This window comes from Microcebus murinus, chromosome 17, assembly GCF_040939455.1.
Source record: "Microcebus murinus isolate Inina chromosome 17, M.murinus_Inina_mat1.0, whole genome shotgun sequence".
Taxonomy (NCBI): domain Eukaryota; kingdom Metazoa; phylum Chordata; class Mammalia; order Primates; family Cheirogaleidae; genus Microcebus; species Microcebus murinus.
This window is the reverse complement of record NC_134120.1, coordinates 23,344,778-23,372,129: the sequence shown is the minus strand read 5'-3', so window position 1 is coordinate 23,372,129 and position 27,352 is coordinate 23,344,778.

The following is a 27,352-nucleotide window of genomic DNA, read 5'->3' as shown; positions in this document are numbered from 1 at the left end:
AATGTTATTTTTCACAAACAAGACAATCCAACAGCTTCTGGCTCTGATTGAAAAGAAATTGGCCTTTCTGCAGTCCTTTTTTTCTTCCTTCAACCAAATATGCTCTCTTCTGTTTTTCCCCCTCCACACCGGAAACTCTACTTATGATTTTTAAATGGTCCTAACTAGGGAGAGGAAGTTGATTGGCCGGGGAGAGAATTCCACCCTTGGTCCATATCCCACTGGGCCCAGAGTCAATAGAACGGCCCTCGGGCTCCAGGCGGCAGGAGACCGGACAAGCCACGAAGTATTTATTTTCTGTGGCTTTGCTCAGGCCTCAGCAGACAGAGTTTTTATTGAATCTGGCCCCAAAACTGCTGGGATTAGGACTTGCTTGGCTACTCAGAGAGAAATAAGTGTTCTCAGGGAAAAAAAAGTTGCCCTCTCCTGCCCTCCTCTTCTTTCCCCCTTTTCCACCCTCCCCACGTGGTTTCCTTGTTTAAAAGTTTTCCAAAATTTGCTCGTACTAAGGAAGAGAGTCATGTTTTTCTGAAAAGCCCAACACGCCCATCCCGGCCCCTCTGGACCTGTGGCTGGCGTCGGTCTCAGGAGCGCCTTGTCACCCCCAAACTGGGGGGAGGTGGCCTGCTTTATACCTGCTGCACCCCCAGAAGGCCCGGCCTCCCTGCAGCCTGCCAGGCCTCGAGGCCCTGAGGGCGGGCGGCAGGGTCATTGCCAGGCCCGAGGTCCAGCCTCCCTCCCGGGGCCGACAGCGGAGGGGTGTTGAGGGCCTTGCCCTGGTCACAGGCCTTGTCAGGCAGGGCCAAGGTCAGAGTGGGGCAGACCAGGCTCCCCTGATGGGGCGCTGCGTGCTCCCGGGGGCCCCAGGAAGTAGGCTGCTGAGTGTCTGCTGAGCTGACCCTGAAAATGGGCTGCACCCTGAGGCTGTGGCCCGGCTGGCCCATGTCACAGTATCCTGAGGGGCTTCTCACACCCCTCTGGGGCTGCTCAGGGGCTGTGGGTGGCGATGGATCCAGCCCCGGAACACTGAGGGGCATTTTCCCCAGTGCCACCCTGCACAGCCCACAAAGGATGCCAGGCCCTGATCCAAGGCGCTGAGGTGCCATGGCTGGTGATGCCCCAGCCTCTAGCCGCGCCCCCAGCCCATTTGCTCTGTGACCCACTCATTTACTTATTCGCTCAACGAACAATGCAAACTAATAAAATAGCTCCAAGAAGATCAGTGTTTTGGGGTCCCAGTGGGGAGTACCTTGGGCTCTTGCAAACTGGAGACGGGAGGAGGCACTGGGGGAAAGAATGAGACCACCACTCTAACATGTGTCCCTGCCCCTGCATGGGGTGGGACTCAGGCTCCGGGGTCCCGGGGGAGCATTACTGGAACTGGCTGGCAAGCCTGGGCTGGCTTTCTGCTGGCAGGGAGAGGGACAGCCTCCCTGGAGAGAGGGACAGCTCAGACAGACCCGCAAATGGGAGACCTCTTGGGACACAGGCTGTGGCATGAATCCAAAGACGGGTTCTATTGGACAAAACCCAGCCGTGCTGGGTCTGGCAGTTCGTTCATCTGTCTCCTTGTCCTGAACTCGAAGGACTGTCTGTGTTGTGGGAGGAGAAGCCGCCTTATCGCCAGGGTTTATTGTGGGGCTATTAATAATGAGCGCGCCCCCTGCGCCAGGGTGGGGGAGATAGGCTGGGGCCACCAGCCAGGTCCCTGGAGCCCCTTCCTCCTGGCCCTGCCAAATTCCTCAGAGCCCAATGGATAAGATTAGCGGTTTCTACTTCCCAAAGGTCCTGGCCTCAAATTCTTACCCAGCTCCAGCCTCCTTTAACTAGGATGAGAGCGGAGCTGGCCTCCAAGGGCTGGGAGCTTAAGACGCCAGTGGGGGCCGGGACAGGGCTGGGGAGAAGCCCCCATTCAGAGGTGACTTGATTTCTTAGCCCTTGGCCACCGCTCTGCAGGGGCCTCCTGCCTCCTCCCCACTTCCTGGCCCCACAGTCCTGCTCCATCCAACCCACATCTCAGCAACCGGACCTTCCTTTAGGCCGGTAGGGCTCAGCCTCGTGACTGGCCACCTCCCTGCTGGCCATGCCCGTTGCCTCCACCAACCCCCACACTCCCTCTGCCTGTCTTGCTGCCCACCCAAGCCCCACGTGTACCCACACCAGTGCAGTCCAGTCTGAGCCATGAGGCTTGGCAGAGACCTGCTGCCTCGAGGCACGTGGTTTTCTCGAGTATGTGCAAGAGGGGTCTCCACAAGCCCACTGCTGCCTCCCAGGTGGCAAAGGGCCGAGACCTCACGCACATCCCTCCCCTCAAGGAGCTTCCAAGAGGGAGGGCAGGTGCACAGGCTGTGCTCAGTGTTTGTCGACTGTTAAATGATTCATTGTGGTGCAATTCGCATTCCACAGGAACCCTGGATTCTACAACTGACCTGACCACCAGGCGCCCTGTGACCTTGTGAAAGTTATCTACCTCTGGGTCTGCATCATTTTTGTTTTTGAGACAGTCTTGTTCATTCTCCCCAGGTAGAGTGCAGTGGTCGGCCTAGCTCACAGCAGTTTCAAACTCCTGGGCTCAAGCAATCCTCCTGCCTCAGCCTCCTGAGTAGCTGGGACTATAGGCATGCGCCACCATGCCTGGCTAATTTTGTCTATTTTTAGTAGAGATGGGGTCTTGCTCTTCCTCAGGGCTAAGGCTGGTCTCGAACTCCTGAGCTCAAGAGATCCTTCCGCCTCGGCCTCCCAGAGTGCTAAGATTACAGGTGTGAGCCACTGGCCCTGCCTGCATCTTTCTCATTTCCTACTCCGCGAGGAGATTAGGGTAGCCCATCTCTGCAGAACCTGTTATGAAGGAGGCCAGGGAGAGCTCAGCAGGTCACACCAGGGGCGAGTCATCTCCGGGAGGGGTGCCGGGGCCACCCTGCCCCGAGGCTGGACAGGATTCTGATCCAGTCTCCAGACAGGACCACTTCATTCCTCATTCCCAGCAGAAGAGCGTCCTCTGGCCTCCCTCTACTCTCCCCAAGGAAGGCTGACCCGGACCCTCCCCATGGTCCCTCTCCCGGGACCCAACCCTGCCAAGCCGGGACCTCCCACTCACAGCAAAGTCCAGGCTTGGAACTCAGTGACACCGCGGGCTGCCCTCTCTCTGTGCTTTGATCTAACCTAAGGACAGATTTAGGCCGAACACCTCAGAGCGTCCTCCACCTCTGTGATACTGGACAGGGGCTCCGGGTTGAGGACCTCGCGTGTGACCCGTGCCAGCACAGAGCGCCCGGGCAAAGCCACTCAGGAGCCCAACCTGGGCGGCTGCCTAGAGGCCTGGGTTGTCCAGAGGCCTCGCCGGTGGCAGGGAGGGAGGAGCCCCCGTGGGCTAAGACGCTGGGCTGGGGTGGGGTGGGGACAGCCCTTCCTGGAGGAGGACAACGCCCAGGGCCTTGAGGGCCGGAGGGAGAAGGAAAGAAACCCCTTGGGAAGGAAGGTGGCCTTGTCGCACAGCCGCCTCTGCCCCTCTGGCCCACCCTCTGCTCGCAGTTCTGTTGTCTCAACACCGCTGCTGCGCTCCGACCTCAAACGCTCGCAGAGCCCCTCACCTGGGCTCCCTGCCCACAGGCCGACGGTGTGCAGCCCTAGAGGGATTGCGTCACCTGGGGAACTGTGACAGACACTGGCGCCCGGACCCTCAGCAGAGACTTGGATTTCACTGTCTGGGGTGCAGCCGGGTTGAGACCGCTGCCTTACGGCCTAACTGCCTCCGGGTCCAGGGCACCCTCTCCGGCACACCCCCTCTGCCTGCCAGTACTGAGGGGCTCCTCCCCACCCTGGCTGACCCAGGAAGACATTCCTGCCTCTCCTGCAGGTCGGGGGCAGCCACCTCGCCTGGCAGGTCCATAGTAAAGTGGCGGCTGCTGCTCGGGCGGGAAGCAGAGGCTCACCACACCCTTGCCCCACAGCCGCCAGCTCCGGTCAGACGTCGAGCGGAGTCCTAGGTCTGGTCCCCATGCCCTTGTCTAGCACTGGCGGGAGGGTGCCCCCTACCCAGCACGAGCCAGCCAATCATGTTCCTGGAAGCTGCTGGAAGGCGCCAGTTCTTTGAGCCAGGCCAGCCTGGGTGTCTCTTTCTCTCCTAAACGGGCCTCACAGTGGCCTCTAGCCTCACCTTACTGCCACCAGTGGCCACGTTTCAGGCCCTCCCTGGGTGATGTCTGTGCCATGGACCGTCCCCTCCACCGGCTCCTGCCTTGGGTTCTAGAACACCCACTCACTTCCCTAATTCTCCTCCAGGTGGGCTCCTCAGTCTCCCCTGCCACTCGTCCCAAATGTAGGTCCCCTGGGAGCTGCCCTCAGCCCTGTCCTCACTCCACTTTCTCCCAGGAGTGACTTTATCCAAATCACAGCTTCAAACGCTACCTGTGCCCAAGGCCCTGTCTCTTATCCCCAGCCTGGACTGCCCTTCTGAATTCCAGACCCCTGCACCCGGCTGCCTCCCGAGCCTCTCCCCGGGGTGAGCAGAAAGATGTCCCGCAGACACACCTGACAGCTGGCCACACCCCACTGGTTTTCCCTGTCACAGATGACAGATTCATCCACAGAATTGCCCCAACCTTGTCCTTGACTCCTTCCTGCCCTCTCCCGCTACTAAGCTCCTCAGGAATCCCAGCACCCACGTCTCCACTCTCTCTTTTCCACCTCCCTTCACCAGCCTGGTCTGGGTCACATCATTTGTCACCCAGACCACTGCAGTCGCCTCTTAACAGAATATCCTGTTCCCCCTCTTGTGCCCTTCAAACCTTTCTCCTCAGGGCAACTGTTGGGAATTTTGAAACATGGCAGCCTGGATATGCTGCCTCTCTGCCTAACACCTCCCATGGCTCCCCACTGCTCTCAGGACAAAGTCCTCTTTAGGGGCATCCTCACTCCTGCCCTCATCTCCTCCTCCCACCCCTCCACCCACATTCCAGCTCTTTTGTCTCCTTAGAGTCTCCCAATGTACTGGGGTTGACACCTCTGAGATATCACTCCTGCTCTGGAATGACTGTCCCCCTTTCTTCAGCAAACTCCTATCCATGCCTCAAAACCTCCCCTGGGAAGCCTTCCAGGACCTCGCAGTCTGTGTGTGGCGGTGACTGGGAGCACGTCTTGCTGTTTGACAGTGTGGAGCTTTGGCTTTCAAGGTGACGACTCTCGATGTTGCCACGCCCACGTGCCCACGGGAATTCACAGCCCTGCAGGGGCCACAGAATGTGCAGTCGCAGGGAGAGAGGTGTTCGCAGGCCCCTGCATTAAGGGAGTGTGGTGGGTGCGAGCGCTGGCGGGGACTTGTCAGACCTCTGTGGGCGGCACTGTGCCACCCGCCAGCGCGACAATCATCTTCCTCTTGTCCACCAGCCACTGGCCTTTCTGCTCACCCAGCACCAACCACGCTGTCACCAACCACTTGCTACCAGTGGCTTCTTGCGGCGCGTGCAGCTGAGTGCCCAGGGTCTAGCTGTTGTCCGCACCCCCTCCGTCCCCCAGAGCTCGCACGGTGGCCACCGGGGCAGCCCCTGGCGAGCTGGCTCGCAGAAAGGGCCGGGGTTTCAGCCCAGGCCCAGAACAGAAGCCGGTTTTATGAATGAAGCGCCTGAAATTGAAAGCTGCCAAGATGAGGACAGAGGGCGCCCACACTGCTCCCGGCCTCCCGGGAGAAGGCGACGGTGGCAGCAGCAGTGCCCGCTCCCGTGCTCCCCGGCTCTCCCGGCCTCCACCGCCCCTGCCTGGCTTGGAGGGGTCGCCCGTGTCCCCGCGCCCCCGTCTCTTCCCGAGCTGCCTTCTGTAAAGTGAGCTTTCTATATTTACTTAAACTTCTATTTAAAGAGGAATTCCTCATAATTACTCAGCCGCGGAGAGCTGACACTGTTTGGTTCTGTTTATTTAGTTTCTCCTAGTGATTGGCAAAATGTCCTCGGTGGCTTTCAAGAGCAGATATAGACGAATGACCTGTTGGTCATAAAATAAAGTATGATGCTCTTTTCTGTCCTCATGGGAGATGGCATGTGGAGGGGACATGCCTCGCCATCCCATCCCATAAAAATGCTAAACCCGGTCATTTGGGAGGTTGGGTTTGCGAAGCGGCTGTGTGGCTTCTGAAGGGCCCTGCGTCGTTTGGACATGGATGTGCTGTGTGTAGAAGCATGTCCCGCACACACGGACATGCACCCCCACGTGCAACCTCACCAACGGCGCCGGGCAGACATGCCAACAAAGGCAGGAAAAGGGGACTAATGACATCTATTTTTTTCTTCAAAAAATATTTAATTGATATTCGGCATTTAGTCCAGTAGTGAATCTAAAATAGCAAGTTATTTATATAGAAATCATTCCCAGGGCACTTCTCTTCCTTCTCTCTAACCCTTCACTGTCCCCCTGCCCCCGTAATGACTCTACAGAACACTCAGGGACAGCCTTGCTGTGACAAATGCAAAGGGAACATTTGTGCTGAATATTATGTGTAAAACGTGGCCAGTAGCTGGACTTGGAAATGGTGGGTGATTTGGGGATCTTCAGGGGAGAGCTATTGTGCTCTGAGCTCTCCAGTTAATCCCAGGGAGTTTGAAAGCAGGCAGGAAGCAGGGACAACTGTCATGCCTCCCCAAAGTGACCCAACCCCCTAGCCCACCACAGTCCCCCGTAGCATGCTACCATAGCCTTCCTGCAGGAGTCCCAGCTCCAAGCCCACTTCCCACCTCGCCGCCCTCCTGTCCCTCAGCCCTGGAACTAGCTCTCCAGAGCCCTCAGCCAGCTGCCGCTAAATGCCATCAGATCACTTTGTGGGAGTGTGCTTGCCCTCTGCAGTCAGACTCGGACCCTTTTCGGGGTACAAGTCCTGTGTCTTGAGCCTCTGCAACGTCCCCATATTCCCAGTGGGGACCCGAGTGGAGCAGGTGGTGACAGTGCGCACAGGTAGCTCCACTCTCTGGTCTGCCTTAACCCGGCACAGTTCAGGAAGCCAAAAGCTGTCTGCGGCTGTTGACCGAGGGCCCTTCTTGGGGACACCCCATGTGCTGCCGGGCCCAGAATGAGGACGGCAGGAGAAGCCGTCAGACCTCACAGGCGCCGCCTCCCTTTCGGAACCCAGCACCGCTTCTCAGAGCTGGTGAGCAGGCCGGAAAGACGGCGCGGGCAGACAGCGAGCCCAGCAAACCCCCAACCAGAGAAACTGCCCCTCCATGGTGTCTGCAGCCCTGCGTCACCCACTTCCCTGGCAGGCCTGATACAATGCACGTGTTCGTGGCGAGACCACTGACCTACCGCCAGCCGTCCAACTCCAGTGCAAATTAACAGCAGCATGCCGCAAGCATGTAGAAAGCAGAGACTCTGCTCCAGGAGCTTGCTTAACCCGCAGAGACGAAGCAGGTGGATCTCGCTTTCACGGAGCTTATGGTCTAGCCAGGGGTCCTCAAACTTTTTAAACAGGGGGCCAGTTCACTGTCCCTCAGACCGTTGGAGAGTGCGGTGCACATTCCACACATGCGCACTGTGGGCCCTGGATGAGTCGGCTGCTAAGCAGGACAGGCAGCGGTGGCAAAAACACCCGGTGGGCGGATAAATGTCCTCCACGGGCCGCAGTTTGAGGACCCCTGGGACTCTAGCCTAAAGGAGCCCAAACTTCAGGTGCATTGGAATCACCTGGGAGCGGGGTAGCACTGCTGGGCCCCAGCCCCAGGGTTCAGAGTTGGTAGGTGTCTGAAGTGGGACCTGAGATTTGCTTGTCTAAAAAGTTCCCCAGTAAGGCTGATGCTGCTGGTCTAGGGGCCACATTTTAAAAGCCACTGGTCTGGCCAATCCCCACAGGCACAGGACCCTGGGCAGTGGCTTTTTAAAAGAGGAGACTGGGGTGTCCAAAATCAGCAGGGAGCCTGAGCGGTCCTTAGCATGTGGCTCATTGAAAAGCCTCTGGACTAGACGACCCTCCCACCCTTTCTAGGTCTCATTTTCCAAGGATAGGTGCGTTGGTAGGAGGGAGGGGTGGCAATTCAGGAAGTGGACGTGTAGGCACAGGTGGGGTGGCCGGCAGAGGGTTCTGGAAGCCACTGAGGCAGGGGCAGGGTTGGAGATGACGAGGCTCTGAGGCTTGTCTTAGCTTCAGCCTGCTCCTCCTGGGCGCCACCCCGCCCCCTCCCCCGCAGACACGGCCGCGGCCGGCTGGCCCGAGAAGGGCAGGCCGGGGCCAGCGAGACCTGGGAGCCTTTGCTGCCCACGACACCTACAGTTTTAGAATCTGGAGAGCAGATGCCTCTCCTTGCTAAGCAACTCGTGAAACAAACAGTTTGCTTCAGGGCTTTCTTTTTTGAAGCTGACTTTGTTGTTGGGGTGGGGAGATGTGTGTATAGATAAGCCTTTCAAAGTGATGACATCACAAGAATAATAAAAATGACACTTTGCACTCTGCGTCTTTCACCTCTGAGGCACATTTGCAAAAATAATCATAGGTCCATTCTCCTTCTTACCAGCTCGGGGTGGGAGCAGGGAGGGCGTCTGCGGACAGACAGGAGTCTCTGCTGATCACTGGGGAGTGTGGGGGGGAAGGCGACAGTCGCCTCACCTTCCAGAGCCTACTTTCCCCATCTTAGAAATGGGCTGAGCTGGGTGGGCTTTAAGGTCCCTGCCTCTTCCAGTTAGTTACATGGAACTGATTTAACTGGGTGTTTGACCAAAGCTTTGGTATTTGACCTGTAGAACTTTTCCTTTCGGTATGGGACGGGGTCCAAAGCTGCTCCAGGTTTTGAGGGGCCCTGAAGCTCATCCAATTTGCCAGAGAGTCCCCTTAAGAAGAAGAATACAGAACTACTGATCGAAATCAGGTGCAAAGTCCTGGCAGGGGCTCAGGCTATGACGTGTCCCCACGCGCCAGGCTCTCAGCTGCACGCTGGGTCCTCTTCCGTGTGTGGCAAAGGCCCACAGGCGTCCTGGGCAAATATCAGCTCCTGGAGTATCTGGGACCCTTGAGACTGTCACAGACTTGTGTTGGCACTTTGCAAACCTGAGTGTCTCCCGCGCCCATCCTGCCCTGGCCCATGTTTTGGCCTTGACACTGCGTTGCTAGGCAACCATCTATCCTATAGGAATTCACACTCCTTCTTCCAGGCAGACACATTTAATTTCAGGCCCAGAGTGCTTGGTGACGCGGGGTGACACCAGCCTGCGCCCTCACAGAAATAGCCCTAAGCACTGAGTCAAAAGTAGCTGGGGGAACTGATCCCCACATTTGATCTTAATCCACTAAAATAGCTTGGTCCTGTTTATGGGGCTGCTCCGAGAGGGGACGTGGGAGCCTGGCTGTACTCTCGGCTTCCTCCCTCCTGCTGGGCGCTTGCCTTTCTGGGGCCATGGCGGGAGACATCCGCGGTGACTCAGGGCCCTGAACATGATGTAACAGCCCTGGCTCCCGGGCGGGGGTGAAAGGGACATGTGACAGCCTTGGAATTCCAGGCGGGACCCTTGGTGCAGGCCTGCCAGTTCTTGATGAAGGTCAGGTGCTCTCACCGGCCCCAGGAGGGGAGGCTGGGAGGGCGTCCTGGCCCCTCCTTGGCCCCCTAGGGACAGCACATCTGTCTCTAGAGCAGCGGTTCTCAACCTCGGCTCCATGCTCGAATCACCTAGGGTGCTTTAAAAAATGCGGATTCTGATGTAACCGTGAGATTCTAATGTGCAGCCAGGGTTGGGAGCCAAGGGACTTCTGCCCAGTGTCCCCTCCCCGACCAGCTGCTGAACTTTTTCCCTTTTGGCAAGCATCTCAGGGGCCCCGAGCACCCTCTGGGTTCTGACATTCCTTTCCTGACATGAGCAGAGATGCCTGTCCTGCCAGGAGCCAACTTTCCTCCAGCACCAGGTCTCTGCTGTGGGCCTACTGTGTGCCCTGCCCAGGGCCAGGCACCCCTGGGCAGGGTCCCTCTAGGATGGGGGTGGAGGGGCGTGGGAGTGGGGGCAAGAGGCCAGTCCCCTGCAGAGGCCGTGGGAGGCTGGCCTGGGGCTGGGACGGGAGGAGAATAGAGGTGAGCTGCTTGCTGGGCTTTAGAAGTATAATGAAGACAGTGTGTATATTGGTAAAAACAGAGCACCAAGCTCACAAACAAACACTGGCTGGCCGCTAAAATAAGATTTTATAATTGGTTCATTGGTCAGTTTTTTATTTTTAATTGTGGTAAAAACACATAAAATAAAATTTACCCTCATAACCTTTCTGTTTCCATGACTTGGACTTCTCTAGGTACCTCATACAAGTAGCATCATTCAGTATTTGTCATTCTGTGAGCGACTCAATTCACTCCACCTCATGTCTCCAAGGTTCACCCATGTTGCAGCATGTGACAGGATTTCCTTCTTTTTTAAGGCTAAATAATATTCCAAATATTCCATACCAGACATTCTTTATCCATTTATCCATCAATGGACATGCGGTAGCTTCCACTTTAAGCTATTGTGAATAATGCTGCAAGGCACACGGGCGTGAAGATACCTCTTCACGATCTTATTTTCAACTCATTTGGATAGGTACCCAGAAGTGGGATTGCTGGATCACGTGGTCATTCCATTACTGGTTTTTTGAGGAACCTCAATACAGTTTTCCACAGTCCTGTGCCATTTTACATTCCCACCAGCAGTACACAAGCGTTCCAGTTTCTCCACAGCCTTGTCAACACTTTTTTCTTTTCTTTTTTCATCCTAGCCAGCCTAATAGATGTGAGGTGATAAGTCACTGTAATTTGATTTGCTTTTCTTTAATGATTAGAGAAGTTGAACATCTTCTCATGTGCTTGTTGGCCGCTTGTATATCTTCTTTGGAAAAATGTCTATTCCAGGTCCTTTGACCATTTAAAAAAATCTGGTTACTTGTTTTTTTTTGTTGTTGTTGTTGAGTTATAGGAGTTCTTTATATATTTATCAGATATATGATTTGCAATTATTTTCTCCCATTCCATAGGTTGCCTTTTACTCTGTTGATTGTTTCCTTTAATGTGCAGATCATTATCAGTTTTTTCTTTTTTTTTTTTTTGAGATGGAGTCTCGCTCTGTCACCTGGGCTAGAGTGTCATTACATCAACCTAGCTCACAGCAACCTTAAACTCCTGGGCTCAAGTGATCTTCCTGCCTCATCCTCCTGAGTAGCTGGGACTACAGGCATGCACCACCATGCCCGGCTACTTTTTTCTATATATTTTTAGTTGGCCAATTAATTTCTTTCTTTTTTTTTTTTTTTTTTTTTTGAGACAGAGTCTCGCTTTGTTGCCCAGGCTAGAGTGAGTGCCGTGGCGTCAGCCTAGCTCACAGCAACCTCAAACTCCTGGGCTCAAGGGATCCTCCTGCCTCAGCCTCCCAAGTAGCTGGGACTACAGGCATGTGCCACCATGCCCGGCTAATTTTTTGTATATATTAGTTGGCCAATTAATTTCTTTCTATTTATAGTAGAGACGGGGTCTCGCTCTTGCTCAGGCTGGTTTCGAACTCCTGACCTCGAGCAATCCGCCCGCCTCGGCCTCCCAGAGAGCTAGGATTACAGGCGTAAGCCACCGCGCCCGGCCCTAATTTCTTTCTATGTTTAGTAGAGATGGGGTCTTGCTCTTGCTCAGGCTGGTCTCAAACTCCTGAGCTCAAGGGATCCTCCCACCTCGGCCTCCCAGAGTGCTAGGATAACAGGTGTGAGCCACGGCACCCGGCCCCATTGGTTAGTTTTTAAGAATGATATGGAGCTGGCCAATAAATGAGAGAAAAGAATCAATTGCACTGCCTGCAGTGAAATCCAGACCTCAACATTGAAATAAAACTCAAAACAGCACCACATCTAGCAACTAATTCTAACAAGTCTAAAATTACAAATTGGTAGTAAATTTTTTTACAAAAGTGTTGGTTATTGGGGTCCTACTCCCAGGGTGTTCCCAGGACCTGGCATGGAGCCTCACTAGCCCCACCATGCAGAGGAGCAAGCTCCACCGTGAAGGCCTACAGGGAGGAGCAGGGGGCGGGGAGAAGCTCCAGATCTTAGGGCCCAGAGGAGAGTTCTGGGGGCTTCTGGGCTGCATCTGACCCCTTGCAGTCCCCTGGGAGCCTGGCCCACCACTCCAGACTGGGCTGGGGACGGGCGAGTGTTCAGGGCAGCCCCTCTGCCCTCAAGCACACAGGGCTTCCTAGGCAGGGCTGGGCGACACAGCTGCCAGGCACCTGTGGCCCCTCCACAGGCCTCTGCCCACGGGAACCTTCTTTGCGCTGTGCACCCCCCCCAGTCCCTCAGCCTGCCTAAAGTCCCATTGGCAGAACGGAACGTACCTTAGGCCCACCCAGGCCCTCCTGCTGTCCTTTCTTCTTTGTACTTTCACCTTCTTGAGGCCTTTTGGGCCCTGCCAATTGGGCCAGCTTCGATTGTAGTGATTTGGGGACATGTGAAGGTACAGGCTCCAGAGTCCAAGAGCCCGGCAGGTCACTTCACCTCTCTGGGCCTCAGCTTCCACTTCTGTGCAGTGGGTGACTCCCCTGCCCTGTCTGGCTCTGGAGGCCCAGATGCCACAGCCTTGAGCCAAGTGCCACAGGTGACCTGGGGGACACAGGCCTTGGGTGGAGACTTAGTCAGTACTTGGTAACTATTCACACAATAGTCAAGCTCAAGGTGGGGGGCGGGGTGTGTGGCCAGAGCCCCAGGCATGTTCCTGAGCATGTTCACTAGCTTGCTCAGCTGCCCTGGGCCTCAGTTTCCCCATCTACAAAGTAGGGCTAATGACTCTCCTTGCATCTAACTCACCACTTCAATGTAGAAATTTCTTTGGCCTATCTTTACATGTCGGTTAGAAAACGTCCAGCCACAGCGAGTCCTCGTCTTCCTTTTCCAGCCTGGCTGCTGGGCCGCCCTTGTAGACGTCTCTGAACCCATGTCCCTGTTCACAGTATCTGTTACCTTGTTCTGTGATTTCCTTTCCTCGCTTAACACCGTCCCTTGGCGGCTTCCCACGCAGCATGAGGGTCCTGCTCTTTTCCACGGTGAAATGGCACGCCAGAGTTTGCAAGTGCCGCCACCCTGTCACTATCTTTGACGGAAAAGGACCCTGGAAAAATGAAGCTCTTGAGAAACAAGAGAGGTCCTGGGATGAGGGACAAGGGAAGGTGGAGGTGGCCGGGAGAGAGGGGAGTGGACTCGGAGAGGTGAAGCATTTTGCCAAAAGTTGCCCAGCAAGAGGGGTTGGTGTTTGGAGTCTTTCTGACGTTGACGCCTCTGCTGTTTCCCTGGTACCAGCCAGTCGCTCCCAAACCTCCTCCACCAGTCCCCATAAAAGGCCACCGGAGCCCCCAGCAGGAGGTGACGCACAGCCGTAAGCTGCGGCGTGGATAAACCCACTGCGGGAGGAACGTACGGGAAAGGCAACCCAGGCCCCAGAGGGCTGGGCCCAATCCATTGTGGATAAGAGCACAAAGAAAGCTCCAGAATTTCTTGTTACCAGTTACTGGCGTGCTGGGCAGGGACCGCTTGGCTCCTCGGAGTCTGCTGGTGGTGAGGAGGGGGCAGGGAGCGGGGTGGGCCGCCGTGGCGGTCGGGCCACCATCCAGCCTCCCCCGGGTCCTCGTGCACATTTAGAGAACGTGCCCCTTCACCCAGTCTCTCAGCAACCGCCTTCTGCAGCGGGCAGGAAACGATCCATTAATGACACGTTAGGAAACCCTCGCTGAACATAATTACACCCTCCTCGGAGCGGGACGTGTCAAAACACGCTGGGAGGATTCGTCAGTTCAGGCAGAGCCCAGAGCGGCCCCCACACAGGCCTTTCCTCCCCCTTCATGGCACGGCAAGGCGGGGGCACCCACAAACTCCGCATGCCATCTTTTCCCTGCACCTCACTACTCCAAGATCACAAGGCTCAGGGGATGAACACCACGATTTCAGGACAAAGCTGGGAGGAGGTTTGAAATCAGGGCTGCCCTGGGACACCCAGGGTGGCTGTCTTTGGAGGTACAGGACCTGATTCTGGTGGTGGAGTTTGCAGAACCATCTGGGCTTAGGGGTCAGGCTGACCTGGGCTCCAATCCTGCATGACCTTGAGCCAGTCTTTTTATTTTATTTTATTGATTTATTTTGAGATAAGAGTCTCGCTCTGTTGCCCAGGCTAGAGTGAGTGCCGTAGCATCAGCCTAGCTCACAGCAACCTCAAACTCCTGAACTCAAGCAATCCTACTGCCTCAGCCTCCTGAGTAGCTGGGACTACAGGCATGCGCCACCATGCCCGGCTAATTTTTTCTGTATATATTAGTTGGCCAATTAATTTCTTTCTATTTATAGTAGAGACGGGGTCTTGCTCTTGCTCAGGTTGGTTTCGAACTCCTGAAGCAATCCGCCCGCCTCGGCCTCCCAGAGTGCTAGGATTACAGGTGTAAGCCACCGCGCCCGGCCAAGCCAGTGTTTTTAGTTCTCTGTGTCTCAGTTTCCTCACATGTAAAACGTCCGTAACAACTTTGTAGGGTTGTGACATTTAATCGATGGGCCTTACACTGGTTGTGGCATAGAATCTGGCACAGCATAGGTGCCTACCACTCTCACAGGACAAAGGCGACTTAATAAAATACAATGAGCACAACTTAGGAAGTGGTGAAGATGGGCCAGGTGAGGTGGTTCACACCTGTAACCCTGGCACTTTGGGAGGACGGGGCAGGAAGATCACTTGAGACCAGGAATTCGAGACCAGCCTGGGCAACATAGCAAGACCCCATCTCTACTAAAAATGAAAAAGTTAGCCTGGCATGGTGGCACACACCTGTAGTCTCAGCCACATGGGAGGCAGAGGCAGGAGGATCGCTTGAGCCCAGGAGTTTGAAGCTGCAGTTTGCTATGATCATATCACTGCACGCCAGCCTGGGTGACAGAGCGAGACCTTGTGTCTTAACCACTCCGGTAGGAGCGTGGACTACAGTCGACAGCCACAGATGAACGCGCACAGCCGAGCGTTGACTTTAGTCGACAGCTAAAAGCTTTTACTTTTACAGCTTTTATCTCTGCAGTTGCAGCGTGTAGGTTCAGCTAATAAGTTACTACGAATCTGTGACCTTTTAACAAGTCCTTAGTAGGAATTATTACAGTTATTTTCCTAAAGCGGCCTGTAAAGAAAAACAAGCTTTCAGTGCTTTAAAGCCTTCCTCATCGCACAAGAGCAAAATGGATTCGTCGTCAATGCACAGCACAAACGATCGATCGTGCGGACTGTGAGTGCCGGCTGGGGGCAGGGTTTCGCGGCCAGTGAGCGCTGTACCGAAGTGGCTAAGAAAAAGAGGGAAAGAAAGTAGTGAAGAAGTTTGGAAGAAGAGAGAGGTCCTGGTGGGCTGGGAGGCTGGGGTAATTAGGAAGAGCTGAGTCTTATGGGACGGGGAGGATTTGCGAAGTTGGGGGACAGCCAGTGTCTTCCAGAGACGACTCAAGGGAGAAACAGACACTTACTGACATCCCAGAGTGTCCCGGTTGGCTTGGGGCCTCCCTCAGCAGAACGCAGGCTCCGGGAGTACTAGCGTCTACCTGCCTGGCTCTCTGCCGCGCATGCTTGGTAGATGTTTGTTGAGCGAGCACAGGAATAAACTGAGGCGTGCTGGCCACAACCGATCATGCGGAGTCCCAGACCTAAAGCTGCAAGCTGACTTTGGAGGGGAAGGAAGCGGAAGCATTTTGCTGCCATGTGCATGTGCATGAAACACACACTCCACGGGGGGTCTGGAAGGAGTCGCTCTAGACTGTTAAGAGCAGTGGTCTCTGGAGAGGTAGTGGAGGGAATGAGGGTTTTTCAGGTTTTACTGCAGATCCACACCTATTGTTTGAATTTTTATTTTTATTTATTTATTTAAAAAAAAACATTTTTTTTTGAGACAGAGTCTCGCTTTGTTGCCCAGGCTAGAGTGAGTGCCGTGGCGGCAGCCTAGCTCACAGCAACCTCAAACTCCTGGGCTCAAGCAATCCTACAGCCTCAGCCTCCCGAGTAGCTGGGACTACAGGCATGCGCCACCAGGCCCAGCTAATTTTTTCTATATATATTAGTTGGCCAATTAATTTCTTTCTATTTATAGTAGAGATGGGGTCTCGCTCTTGCTCAGGCTGGTTTCGAACTCCTGACCTCAAGCAATCCGCCCATCTTGGCCTCCTAGAGTGCTTAGGATTACAGCCGTGAGCCATCGTGCCTGGCCTAACAAAAATTTTTTTAGAGATGGGGGTCTCACTATGTTGCCCAGGTTGGCCTTGTCCTCCCAAAGTGCTAGGATTACAGTCATGGGCCACTGTGCCTAGCCTATTGTTCGAATTTTAAAAATATTAATAAAAATTATATTTTGCTATTTTTTTAAACAGTTAAAATTTTTGAAAATCAGCAGTCACTGGATCAGGAGAGAGAGGGGGTCCATATGGGGTGTTGGGTGGCAGCCACTTTGATGGCCTTGCACCCCTCCCCACTTCTGCAGCACTGGCGGGGGGGCTTGGGGGCCTGGGGATGCCAAGGGCCCAGTGGGGACTGCTGGGGTCTCTCCTCCCAACTACAGGAAGCGCTGGACAGCACAGGGTCCCGGGAATGAGTGTGAGGAAGGCTGAGTGCAGTGGGGGCAGCAGAGGACGGCAGCTCGCCCTCTCCCTGGCCTACCCGGGCCCCCGAGGCAGGGCTCTCCACCCAGGAAGGGAGAACCACCCGGGCCACCAACTGCTGGCTTTGGGGCCCTGGCTGAGCCTGCAGAGGACCCACAGCCACCTCTCACACGTGCACACACATACTCATGCACACACACGCACACACCAACACCCTTTCTTTATAAACAAGGCTGTTTCCAGTCTTCTGAGGCCATGACCAAGTGGCGGTCAAGGGCATCTCCAGCGGCAGGCCCACGGCCAGAAGGCAGCCGGGCGCCTTCAGGGAGGGTGGGGTTCTCTTGGTGGAGAGGGAAGGGGGCCCCGGAGCCACGGCCAGCCGAGGCCTGCACAGCGGTGGGCTTCAGCAGGAGGCTTCAGCCACATGGGGAACAGGGGCGGAGGGAGCCCGGCGGGGGACTAGGGTGGAGGCTGGGCCATTCCAGAAAGCCCAGCCTGGAAGGGGCCCACGGTGGAGGGCAGGCGGTGGCTTCCCGCTGAGGACTGGGGACTGAAGCTGACAACTTGTAGCCACCTGCTATGAAAGGGCACTTAGGCTGCCTTTAATTTTTTACCAGTTCAGACAAAGCTGCATGAACATCGTTCCAAACTATCCTCATGAGCGTGCACAAGTGCTTTTGTGCAAAATTTTCCTACATGTGGAATTGCTAGGTTGAAAGTTACGTGCAGTTAAACATTGGGTAGCTGTTGCTAAATTAACCCCAAAAAGGCTGCACCGTTTTACATCCGAACCAACAGTGCAGGAGCTATTTGCATGTCCTTCCCAGCACTGCTCATTATCAGTCTTTTAACTATTTTCCCAGTCCGATAGAGAAAAAATACTTCATTGTTGTCTATTTGTACTAGAGCGAATAAGCATCTTTGTATAAGTTTATGGACCATTTTATGTGCTTATGGGAATTTCTTCTCCCCATCTTTTTCCTGTTTTTCCACTGGATTATTTTTCCTTGTGTTAAATTCAGGATGCTAATCCTTTTCAGGGGGCCCAACCTATGTCGAGTTGTATAATTATTTCATTATATAATACAATGTCATAACAATAGAAATAAAGTGTGCAATAAATGCAATGCACTTGAATCACACCTCCGCCCCCACCCAGTCCATGGAAAAGTCATTTTCCATGAAAATGGTGCCTGATGCCAGAAAGGTTGGGGACCACTGCTTGTATTTTACACAGGATGTATTTTCTCCTTGGCTATGAATTTTTTAATGATGTCTTTCCCCTCTACCTTTTAGTTTCCAAGTAGCCAAAGGATTTTCCTTTCTGCTTTCTGGTGTCCTGAACCTCCCTACACCCTACCCCTCAGGGTAGAAATGATGGGGACGCAGAGGCAGGCCAGGTGTCCCCCAGCCTCCAAGCCTTCCCCAGGGCTGCAGACCCACTCCCTGGCCCACCAGCTGGCCCAGGCACCCCCAGGAAGGGAGTGAGCAGGAGCATTTTTTTTTTTTTTTGAGACAGAGTCTCATTTCGTTGCCCAGGCTACAGTGCTGTGGTGTCAGCCTAACTCACAGCAACCTCAAACTCCTGGGCTCAAGCGAGCCTCCTGCCTCAGCCTCTCCAAAGTAGCTAGGACTACAGGCATGTGCCACCATGCTTGGCTAATTTTTTCTCTATATATTTTTAGTTTGCCAATTAATTTCTTTCTATTATTAGTAGAGATGGGGTGTCACTCTTGGTCAGGCTGGTTTCAAACTCCTGACTTCGAGCAATCTGTTCGCCTTGGCCTCTCAGAGTGCTAGGATGACAGGAGTGAGCCACTGGGCCTGGCCTGTGAGCAGAAGCATTGAGCGGAGATTTGCTCTGTGCTCCTCCCCAGAAGCCATCCTGCTGGGAGAGGAAAGGGCAGTGCAGACCCCCAGCCCAGCCCAGCCGGATCTATCTTTTGCAACAAGGGCTCCCAGGAGCCCAGATAGGGCAGATATGCTAATAGCCTTTTCTGGAAGGTGTGGGGCTCCGGCTCCAGGAGGCAAATCTACTGACTGCAGCACAAGGCCAGTGGAGATTTGGGCCTTTTCTCCCGGCCTCTGGAAGGCACCTCCGGAAAATGGGTCAGTAGAGGGGCAGCCTCCCCAGCTTCAGGCCAGCCCTGCTCTGTAGCCGTGACTGCAGCTGCCCTTTCTCTGTGAAACAATCAGATTATTCATCATTATTAAAATATTAAATATTAGGCTGGGCACAGTGGCTCATGCCTATAATCCTAGCACGCTGGGAGGCTGAGGCAGGCGGATTGCTCGAGGTCAGGAGTTCAAAACCAGCCTGAGCAAGAGCGAGACCCCATCTCTACTATAAATAGAAAGAAATTAATTGGCCAACTAATATATATAGAAAAAAATCAGCCAAGTATGGTGGCGCATGCCTGTAGTCCCAGCTACTCAGGAGGCTGAGGCAGGAGGATCGCTTGAGCCCAGGAGTTTGAGGTTGCCGTGAGCTAGGCTGACGCCATGGCACTCACTCTAGCCTGGGCAACAAAGTGAGACTCTGTCTCAAAAAAAAAAAAAATTAAATATTACATACAAAAATTGCAGTGGTCACAGTGGTGAACCACGTGGAAGTGCCACCCAGGCCTAGGGTCTGTAGGAGGGATCAGACCCCCTCGCTCCATTCTCAGTTCCCAAAATGCGCCCTTATCACCCTGATGTGCAGGTGTTTTGATGTTTAGATGATATTTTCTAACAGTGCACAGGTCGCACTTTTATCTGCGGTTGTGCTCCCTTTCCTGGTCCTATTGTGGGGTTTGGGTTTTCTCTTTTCAAAAAGTTTTCTTATCATGAAATAGGTACAGATAAAAGTGCACTAAAGACAAGCACAGCTGAATAAATGATGATAAAGAAAACACCTGTGGCCACATTTCCAGCACCCCAGAAGCCACCCCTCGTCCCCGTCCCCAGGGGCCCCCTCCTGTCTGGTCACAGTCTCCTCCCCCTACAAGGCAGCCGCCACCTTGACTCTGCAGTCATCTGTCCTGCTGGCCCTCACAGTTCCCTCAGGGTGGCTTTGCCTCTTGGTCTCTTTTCTGCTGCGGGTCAGGCGTCTAGTGTATTGAAGGACTTCAGGGTGCCTGCTCCAGGTGACCCCACCCAGCATGGCAAACCCCACCCCCGCCCCAGGGCCCACACTTCACCCTAGGGGAGGCAGGCTGGGGGTAACCTCGGGTGGGACTCCTTCTCGCCCTCAGGCTTCAGTGTCTCTCTGGGAGACTGGCTATGATGGTGCCCAGAGAGACAGCTGCTGGCTCGCCTTCTCGTACCTTCCCACCTCCCTGCTTTCGCTGCTCCTAGTCCTGGCACCGGGCGTGCCTTTCCCTTCCCCATGCACGGGAATCTCCAACGCCCCCATCCTGGCCAGTCCGAATGCCTCCATGTCTGTGACTCCCTCTGTCCCATGGCGGGCTCCTCCCGAAGTCGTTTCTCAGGCTGCATTCCTACATTCTAAGAGGCTAATAAAAACCTCGGCATTTATTGGGCCAACCATTCGTGCAGGCTCTTTGTGCATGTTATCAGCAACTCTTGCATCACCCGGGGGAAGGAGATTATAGCTCTGTTTTATAGATGAGCAAATTGAGGCTCACAGAGGCAGGTGACTTTGCCCAAGGTCACACAGAGTTGGTGAGTGACAAAGCTGGGAATCTAATGGGGAGGGCCTTTTCCTTGGGGTGCACACAGGCCTCGAGGTTGGGGGGGGTGTCATGGCAGTGGGACATGGCCCCACTTGTCCCCTGGCATACTTTATTTTATTTTTTATTTTAGCTTATAATGGGGGTACAAGTGTTAAGGTTACGTATATTGCCCATGCCCCCTTCCCTGGAATACTTTTAAAAGGCACAGACATCAGGGACCCACAGCAGTCACAGATGTCCCATGCCCCAGAGCTGGTCTGGTCATGCTTGGGGAGAGGGGGTGGGCCCCTGTGAGATGTATGCTCAGAGGCCCCGGAATCTGATTTACCCTGAGAGCCCAGAACCTTCCATGAGCCTTTATGCCTTCTGAGCCCCAGCACAGGCCAGGACCACGTGGGTCTCACTATCCAGTTGTGGTCGTTTTCGAGGAGTCAGCTTCACGCTCCTGACCTCGAGGGACGATAAGGAAGTGGCAGCGGGCTCTGGAGCCAGATCGCCTGGACTAAAGGCCAGGCTCAGTCACGTTCCGCCTGCACCAGCTGGGTGAGCCACTGCTCTATGCCTCAGTTTCCTCCTCTGTGAAGATGTGATGAAAGACACTACTTACCATCTCTGTAAAACTGCGAGTGGAGACACTGCTGACCTCATAGGCTGCCATCAGGACAAAATGAGTTTCTACATGCCCAGGGCAGCGCTGGGTACAGGCTAAGGCTCAATCGACCTTGCCCATTACGATCATCCCTCGCTCGGGGCTCCCGGAGGCCCCGCCCGCTCCAGGGGTGAACTCCTGAAGCCCCAGGCGCGGGTCCGGCCACACTGCTGAGGCCCCTCCGCAAGCCCCCCAGAAACCAGGGCGGCGTGTCCTCCACTCACCCACAAACCACCGCTTCATGGAGCCTTGAGGTGGGGGTTGGGCGGTGACCTTGACTTTAAACCAGTGACCGAGCATCCCAAGGGCTCCGGAGGGCCCCAGGGGGCCCAGCTCTGCTGTAGCAGGTCAGGCCACCGGGCAGCGTCCAAGAGCACAATCAGCCTGGGTCGCAACCCCCTCCTGGGCCTGGGCCTATCCAGAGGTTGGTGCTGACCCAGGAGCACTGGGCGTGGTGGTGGTGAGAGAAGACGCGTGCAGGGACTAACCTGGGGTGGGCACCCTGTGTACAGGACCATATGGGAGGCGCTTCACAAATATTACTTGTTTTTCACTACCCTGTGAGACAGGGGATATCAACCTCCATATAGATGTGAAAAAGACGTTCAGAGAGGTTAAGTAACACACCCAAGATCACACAGCACTGGAATTCATACCAGTGCCGGCTGGCCCCAGAATCTGGATTTTTCTTCTACAACTAACTTACTGCCCTAAGGTGGGCAGCCCTGTGGATGGTCCTGACGGATGACCAAGGAGAGGGACCATCCCAGGTTCGCAGGAATAGACATTTCAGAGCCTTGAGAGCTGGGGATTATGTTGAATCTCTAGATCAATTTGGGGAGTATTTCCATATTAACAGTAAGTCCCATGAATATGGGATGCCTTTCCATTTATTTGAACCTTTTACAATTTCCCTTAACCATGTTTTGCAGTTTTTAGAACACAAGACCTACATTTCTTTTGGTAAATTTATTCCTTTTGTTATTTTACCTTTTTATGCTATTGTAAATGGAATTGTTTTCTTAATTGCATTTTGGATTACTTATTCCTAGTGTATGAAGACAAAATTGATTTTTGTATATTGATCCTGTGAACTTGCTGAACTTTATTAGTTCTAATAGTTTTTTTAATGGATTCATTAGCATTTTCTATATATAAGATCTTGTCATCTGCAAACAGAGATAGTTTTATTTCTCCCTTTCCAATCTGGATGCCTTTTCTGCCTTTTTTTTTTTTTTTTTTTTTGTCTAATCACCTTGGCTGGAGCCTCCAGCACAACGTTCAACAGAAGTGGAGACGGCAGACACCCCACCTTGTCCTGATCTTAGCGGGGAAGCACCCAGTCTTGCGGTGGGTTTTTCACAGAAACCCTTTAAGGGGTTGAGGGAGTTCCCTTCTATACCTACTTTGTTGAGTGTTTTTATCATAAGAAATTTTAAGACATTGCAGTATCATAACAATATTTAAGCAATGGCAGGAGGGCACCCAGTCCCTCCCCTGCTCGGGCTGGTTTGCTCCCTGCACGGGGACTCGGTGCTACTGTCCCCACCCCGCCCACAGCTGACCTGTGCTCAGTTGCCACACAAGTCCCAGGATGGGAGAGCTCTGCCTCCATGAATGTACCCCTGCCCCAAATTGAAAAACCATCCCAGCCCTGAGGCTTTCTGGGCTAGGATGGGCTCCGCCCCTGCGGGGGGAGGGGACACAGCCCCTGGCGGGCAGACTGAGGAAGGCAGGGCACAGGACAGAAGATGGAGGGAGGGGAGCTGTCCCGCACTGCCCTTGGATACACCCACATCTGTGGGGCCACCTTGGCAAGAGCGGGAAGGCTGGGGGTTGACCTGGGGTGGCATGGGACTCCTGTCACCAGCTCAGAAAGCGCTGACGGTCAAGACAAGTGGGTGACAAGAGAAGGGGCTGTCCTCTTGCTGCTCTCGCACCCAGCACTGTGGGACACTCGTGCTAAGACACACGGGCGTGAGCACTGCGCTCTGCCCTCAGGAGCCCCAGACACGGGCCCACCCCCGGCCCAGGGGTGTCTCGGCCACCTCTCTCACCCGCCCTCCTCTCACCCGCCCACCTCTCTCACCCGCCCTCCTCTGAGTGCCCAGTAAAGTCACAGCCTGCTTCGTCCCTTCTTACCTCTGGCCGGTGCCCTGCCCCTCCTGCTCCCCGAGTTCTTCCCCAGGAGGCACCTTCACAAGCAGAAACCCTCCCTGCCTTGGGGCCACTGCTGCCCCTTAGCACGTGTGCGCGGCATTGTGGCATTGTCACGGCTGGCTTTGGCACCCAGTAGGTGCTCAGTGAGTGCTCTACCCCAGGGCTTACAGGCAGAGGTGTGTGCACATGTATGTGTGGTGCGTGTGTGAGAGTGTGTGTGACTGTGTGTGTGTGCGTGTGTGTGTGTGCGTGTGTGTGTGTGTGTGTATGCGCGAGTGTTTGGGGGAGGGCAGGGGCGGAGGATGAGTGAGAGGGGCTGGAGGAGGAGAAGCCTCAGACAGCCCGGGTCTCCAGTGCCGGGCCCCTGTTCCCCCATGTGGGCGGATGGGGTGGCCCCATTCTTCTGGGGCGACTCACGGCCCCGCCTGCCCAGCTCCGCACGCCTGGGCTCCCGGGCGCTAATGAGCGTAATGAGGCCGAGGAGGTATTTACGGTGCAGCCTCGTGGCTTCCCGGCCATGCCCTCAGTGCTCATGGGGACAGCCCTGGGTGCACCAGGCAGGTGCCGACTTGCAGAAGGAGGAAACTGAGGCCCAGGAGGGAGAGGGTACAACCACAGATGCACCCCCAGGGAGCAGACGGTCACAGGAAGTAGGAGCACTCCCCGCCCCAAACCAAACCATGAAAAGCAGGCAGCCAGAATGAAAAGCCCGGGGGCCTCCCCCTCCAGGGTGCCTCTGGGTGCAGGGCCACCCCTGCCTTCACGCACACCACTCCCACCCATGCGAGTCGCCGCGGTGCACTCCCCAGTGAAGCCTCCACTGCATCCACCCTGCCAGGTGCAGTGGAGGAAACCGAGGCAGAGGCTTTGCCCGCATGCGGGGGGAGTCTAAGTAGTGGCATGAACCCAGCAAAGCCATGAGAAGGGACAGAGTGGTGGGGTGTGCGCAGGGCCGGCGGGGACAGCCGAGCTGAACCCTTGACCTCAAGGGGCCTTGGCCTAGGCCTCCGAAGCTCCCCTCACCCTCCCAGCAGCCTCAACCAGGCCAGAGGCCTTTGGGCAGCTCCGCTGCTCCTCCCCCCACCGCCCTGCGCAGGGTCAAGGAGGACAGGCCCCGACAGTCCCACTTTATGTCCGGGGCCTCCAGCTGAGGGGTGGCTTTCAGTAGGGGGTGTCAACCCCCAGGAATCCACTGCAGCTCCTTAGCAGCGGCCGGTGGCTTGTCCTTGTGCCCCTCACACCTGGCACAGATTAGCCCCTGGGGACAGAGGGCCCTGGGCTGGGCCAGGTCTCTGGGGCCTGTCCCTCCCGGTACCCTGAGCTGGCTCACTCTCGCTCCCCACCAACCTCAGCCTGCACGGCCAAGTGACAGAAGCCACTGGGCCAGGCCTGGGCCTTGGGTTGACCGTTTCATCCACGGAGCCGCCACTGCCGAGCAAGCGCCCAAAAAGTCCTCTCCAGGCACGATCTAGGGACTTCATGACAGGGAGTGAGGTCTAGTGAGGCCACATTCTCGCCCCGGAAAGTGACGAAGCAGGGATGTGAGCAGTCTCCCCCAAGCTGCACCTCCGCCAGTGTGTGCCATGTCCCGGGACCTGCCACCTCTCCCGGGGGTCCTTGTGCCCTGCCACCGCCCAGTCTAGCTCCTCACCGCCCAAGCCACGGTGGGGGTGGGGGCCGAGTGGGAGACACTGCTGCCCACCAAGGCACTGGTGCTCAGGGTGCCAGTTGGGAAGCCAGCCCCTGGGGTGGGGCCTTGGGCAGGGCCCCCACAGCACACAGTAACCACCCGGCAGTGGGCACGCACCTGCAGAAGGCCCAGCCTGGCCTGGGCTCTGCGGGGACACCAGAGTCCCCCAGGCCTGTTGGTGTCATCCCGAAGGGGAGCAGGGGGCTGGTGACAGTTGGGGAGTGAGCCAGGAGTCCTAGGGCGTCAGGGGAGGGGGACTCCCCTGACAGCCTGGCTGACCTTGGGCGAGCCCTTGCCCTCTGCAGCCTCTGTAGCCACAGGCCACAGCTGTGACGTGCAACCTTCACTTGAGGACGCCCAGCCAAGGACACCCCCCAACCGCTGCCCTGCCCCCTGTGAGTCCCCTGGTCCCATGACATGAGCTTACATCTCGGCTGCAGGTGCGCGTGTGCACGTGTGAGTGTGAGCGAGCACCTACGTGCGTGCGTGAGAACGCGTGTGCTGCAGCCGGCCTGCGAGCTGGGCCCGAGTGAACACAGCTGCCCCGAATATCCCCCAAGACAACCACCCCCCTGCGCCCCGACCAGCCGGGCCTCCTGCAACTGCTGAGTGCTAGGAGCTGGTCCCGGGCAGAACCGGGGTGACGACCATGACTGTGCCCACAGGAGGGGGGGTCAGGCAGGAGGGGCCTGGCCCTGCCACCCTCACTGCCCCCAGGTGGCACATCCTCACCTCGGCCCCGCCCCTCGGCCCCAGCTGCTGTGGGGAGGGAGTCGGTGTGCGTGACCCTGTGGCGGGGCCTGGGGAGGAGGCTGCGAGGTCCCCTCTCCTGCCACCGCACTCCACACCTGTGTCCTTCCGCCCACACCCGGCGCTGCAGGTCACCCCAGCCCCAAAGCCGGGGGCCCAGCGCCGGCTCGCTGAGGCTCGGTGTGGAAGTCCGACGGCCCCCAGAGCCCTCCCTGTGGCCCGCCCCGGCCACCTGCTCTGCCAACGCCCTGACTTCAGGGCTCAGCTGCTCTGGGGCTGTCCTTCTTCCTCTGGGGAGCCGACAGGGGAAGCCCCCACCTTGGCCTCCCCGAGCCCAGCCCTGAGTCTCCAGTGGGACGTGTCGTGCCACCACAAACTCAGCTTGTCTGAAACTGTCCCTTCATCCCTCCACGTCCCCATGGCCTCTTTCTTCCCATCTGGTCACCCGGAGCCAAATCCCACCTTCACAGAGGTGGCCACCTGGCTCTGGAGGGGGCTCAGGATGTGTGTCAGGGTTGAGCCCTGGTGGTCCCCCTGTGACCTGAGCCCAGAGCGACCACTGGAGGCCGAGGTTTCTCCTCTGTCAACCATGGCTGGCCCACTCTGGGTTGGGGCGGAGGGCAGCACAGATGAATGACACAAGACAGGCCAGGCGTTTGGCACAGACCCTGCTGCGAGCCCCGTGGCTCACGAGGGCCCCCACCCAGGCTCGGGACCCCTCCCGACAGCAATCCAGCTACACGGTGACTTTTGCCAAGCCACATCCCCCAAGGCTGGCACCGTCCACCCCTCCAGAGTCCAGTGCCCCCGACCCCTCCACTTTCCCACAATTCCCCATCCCTCAGGCAAAGCAGACAGCTTCCCCGCCTCTGTCCTGCAGCCGAGTAGCCTGAGGGGCCCTGACTGGCTCCCTACGCCCCCCATGACGCCAGCTTATCTATCCTGCATGGGGGCTCCACGCCCAAGTAGGAGATGCAGCCACGACAAGGAAGCTCCACTTGCTCGGTGTTCAGGTCTCCAGGTCAAGGCGCTAGCTGGGGAAACATGAGCTCAGCTGCCACGCCCCAGGGAGGGGACACGCCCTTCCCTGCCTCCTGGCAGGGCCAGGGGTGGACTCGACCCATGACCTCACCGCTCCTGGCTCCAGGCAGCAGCCCTGCCCGACCCGGGAGAATTCCATGACTCAGGTAGGAGGGGCGGGGCCCTGCCAACGTCTCAGAGCCAAGGTCACGCCACCCTGCACCCCGAGTCCACAGACGGTACAGGCTGGGACCCCAGGGCACTGCCTCCCTCACTTGGCCCAGGGAGCAGCCTCACCAAAGGGACAAAGATGCAGCCACCAGGAGGCTAGAGGAGAGCCGTTGTGGACCAGGGGCCTGCGAACTGGAGGCCTTGAGCCCCCACCTGGTTCCAGCCCTGCCTGAAGCTCAGGCAGACAGGTCTGGGGGCTGGGAGGCGGGCTTTGGGCCTGGCCTCAGGGAGCTTACCTGGCAGATGAGAGGCTAGGTGTGTGCAGAGCCCACAATCTGCTCCGGGCAGCCAAGTATGGCTGCATGGGTTGTGCACTGCTTAACTCCAGGGGGCGCCCCACACACAGACTTTCAGTGCTGGCTGCCCACGGGCAGTGTGATGGCCGGATCGTGTGTCTCTCTCTCTCTCTCTCCCTCTCTCTCTCTCTCTCACACGCACACGTGCTCTTGAGAGTGATTTCACATCTATGTCCTTATGTGTTCACATCCTCGGCCCTGCTTAGAGATGGCGACAGCAGAATAAAGGGGTGACTGAGGCAGAGGGAATGGGAGTAGAATGGAAGAGCTGACCTGAAACTCCTTCCTGGGCCTGCCCCATGTTCCCAGAAC